Genomic DNA, 3796 nt, shown 5'->3' with positions numbered 1-3796 from the left:
AATAAATTATCATCATGAGCACTCAACACGCTGCGCTTTGGTCCCCTCTCTACGACAGCCGTTACAAATATAAAATATATTTTGATTTGTTTAACACTTCTTTGGTTACTACATGATTCCATAAGTGCTATTTCATAGTTTTGTTGTCTTCACTATTATTCTACAATGTAGAAAACATAAAAAAATAAAGAAAAACCCTTGAATGAATAAGTGAGTCCAAACTTTTGACTGATACTGTATGTATATTTTATAGTTATAACCCTTAACTGTTTACATGTGTGAATATCATTGTCTTATAGAACCACAACAATAAGATTCCAAGTCTCTTTCTGTGTGTGTGTGTGTGTGTGTGTGTGCGTGTGTGTGTGTGTGGTGGTGACTATCAAGTGTACCGTGATGGGCCTCAACATCATGTTCTAACCAGACAGCACTATAGAGGACAGAACCAAACCAATCAGTTGTACAGTAAGTTTATAACAGGTGAGGACATTCACAGCCGACCGCTCAGACGGATGAGGACATTCACAGCCGATCGCTCAGACGGGTGAGGACATTCACAGCCGACCGTTCAGACGGGTGAGGACATTCACAGCTGACTGCTCAGACGGGTGAGGGCAGACGACCGCTCAGACGGGTGAGGGCATACCAGCCAGCCATTTTTGTATGGCCCTTAGACGGATTTAGTGAACAACAGGTATTTACATGGTCCGCAAATTCTCTGCATTTAGCGACCAATACATTTTACACCTAGACTTGGTGCTCCGGTAACGCTTTCCGTGCGGTAGCAGAGATAACAGTCTATGAATAGGATGGCTGGAGTATTTGACCATTTTTAGGGCCTTCCTCTGACACCGCTTGGTATAGAGTTCCTGGATGGTAGGAAATCAAATCTGACTTGATTTGAAGCTTGGCCCCAGTGATGTACTGGGCCGTATGCACATACCGTGTGTAGCGCCTTGCTGAGCAGTTGCTCTCGATTGTGCAGCTGTTGACATTTTTGAGGATTTGAGGACGCATGCCAAATCTTTTCAGTCTACTGAGGGGGAAAACGTGTCGTGCCCTCTTCACAACTGTCTTGGTGTGTTAGGACCATGCTAGTTTGTTGGTGATGTAGACCCGCTCCACTACAGCCCCGTTGATGTTAATGGGGGCGTACTTGGCCCTCCTCTTCCTGTAGTCCACGATCATCTCCTTTGTTTTGATCACGTTGAGGGAGAGGTTGTTGTCCTGGCACCACACTGCCAGGTCTGACCTCCTCCCTATGGCCAGCAGTCTCAAGACAATATCCATAATGACCATAGAGAAAGTATTAAAACTTCAAGACCCTATGGTCAGATGTCTTTTCATAAAGATGTCATGGGAAGTAATGGAATCCAAGTTTCTGGTGAGTGCAGGGGAGAACGAACCAGTGGAGGCTGCAACAGGTAGGTAGCAGGTAGAGGGGGACAAGGAGGGATTGGGCCAAGCTCATCCAGTTGTCAGGCCAGTGTGTCCTCAGTTGTGGTCCAAGAGACTCAGGCCCTCTGGAAGGGGAGACAGGAAGATAAAATTCGACATACCAATTAGGATCTGGATAAAAATACTTGTAATCAGTTATAGAACCCATTGCCCTTTATGGTAGTGAGGTCTGGGGTCCGCTCACCAACCAAGAATTTACAAAATGGGACAAACACCAATTTGAGACTCTGCATGCAGAATTCTGCAAAAAAATAAAAGCTGAAATAAATCATTTTCTCTGCTATTATTCTGATATTTCACATTATTAAAATAAAGTGGTGATCCTAACTGACCTAAGACAGGGAATTTTTACTAGGATTAAATGTCAGGAATTGTGAAAAACTGAGTTTAAATGTATTTGGCTAATGTGTATGTAAACTTCCGACTTCAACTGTATGTCCTGTTCCTCTGTATCTTAGTTGGTAGCACATGGCGCTTGAGTCATGGGTTTGATTCCCAGTACCAACCTTATGTAAAATGTATGCCAAAAAACATCTATTACTATTATTTTATTATAAGAAGCAGGATAAAAATGTCAGACAAGCCAGCAGAATTACTGGCAGTCTCCAACTGTCTGTGTCTGAGCTCTACACAAACCTGATGGATGATGTATCAGCCTTGCTGATACACTAAAAGGAGGAGCCACAGTCTTCTGCAGCTCAAAATCCACACCATGGGAGTTCCTGTAACCAAAATACATGGGAGTTCCTGTAACCAAAATACATGGGAGTTCCTTTAACCAAAAGACATGGGAGTTCCTTTAACCAAAATACATGGGAGTTCCTTTAACCAAAATACATGGGAGTTCCTTTAACCAAAAGACATGGGAGTTCCTTTAACCAAAAGACATGGGAGTTCCTGTAACCAAAAGACATGGGAGTTCCTTTAACCAAAAGACATGGGAGTTCCTTTAACCAAAAGACATGGGAGTTCCTTTAACCAAAAGACATGGGAGTTCCTGTAACCAAAAGACATGGGAGTTCCTTTAACCAAAAGACATGGGAGTTCCTTTAACCAAAATACATGGGAGTTCCTTTAACAAAAAGACATGGGAGTTCCTTAAAACCAGTTGAGCTGACAGACGTTTTGCACTGTTTCGCTGCGGTTTTAGTCGTCAGTCTAGCAAGAGGGTAATATTTTATTAATGTAGTGGTGATCATATGCAATGTTTCTGCTAGCAACGTAAAACAAATGTTTGATATCCACACAAAATGAGTTCTTTACTTATTTTAGGTTTAGGGAAGTGTGTAGGTCGCAATCTTTATCGTAGAGCTATGAAAGTTATGTATTTAGACCCACCTGCTTGAGACAAATTCAGCGATGACTTTGCCACGTCTGTGCCATGAAGCAGTCGAGCTGGATAAATGTTTTTCTAAGGACCGCCTCTGGGACGTAACGTTGAAGTGATGTGATATAAACTGATGTAATGATGCAGCCGACCACCAGAGGGAGGCAAATACTAGTTTATTCGACAGATGCTTTTTAAATGGCTGTCTTGACAAATAAAATGGTGAGAAATCAATAATATAATCATGTAAGCATATTTTTTAAGTAATTCTTGTGGCGTTTTTGGGGACTGTCAAGACATGGGAGTTCATTAAACCAAAATACATGGGAGTTCCTTTTAACCAAAATACATGGGATTTCCTTTAACCAAAATACATGGGAGTTCCTTTAACCAAAATACATGGGAGTTCCTTTAACCAAAATACATGGGAGTTCCTTTAACCAAAATACATGGGAGTTCCTTTAACCAAAATACATGGGAGTTCCTTTAACCAAAATACATGGGAGTTCCTTTAACCAAAATACATGGGAGTTCCTTAAACCAAAATACATGGGATTTCCTTTAATCAAAATACATGGGAGTTCCTTTAAACAAAATACATGGGAGTTCCTTTAACCAAAATACATGGGAGTTCCTTAAACCAAAATACATGGGATTTCCTTTAACCAAAATACATGGGAGTTCCTTTAACCAAAATACATGGGAGTTCCTTAAACCAAAATATATATGAGGTCCTTTAACCCAGCAACTATAAAACAATGACGTATTACTAAGCAGGTCAGATACTGTATACTCACTTCAGGCTGTCTGATGTTGTGGTCTTCAGTATGCTCACGTCCAGGAAAACGCTGATTAGAGACAATGGCATTTAACTCAAAGATTCCATAATTAAACAAGATTTTCCATTAGAATAGCCTGACCAATGGAAAGCTGTGGTGATAAGGAACACGGCTCACAGCCAAAGCAATGTGTGTGTGTACTGTGGGTGGTGCCTGTCCACACATTACGTCA

Source organism: Salmo trutta, chromosome 25 (assembly GCF_901001165.1).
Source record: "Salmo trutta chromosome 25, fSalTru1.1, whole genome shotgun sequence".
NCBI lineage: Eukaryota > Metazoa > Chordata > Actinopteri > Salmoniformes > Salmonidae > Salmo > Salmo trutta.
Note: the sequence above shows the minus strand (reverse complement) of the source record.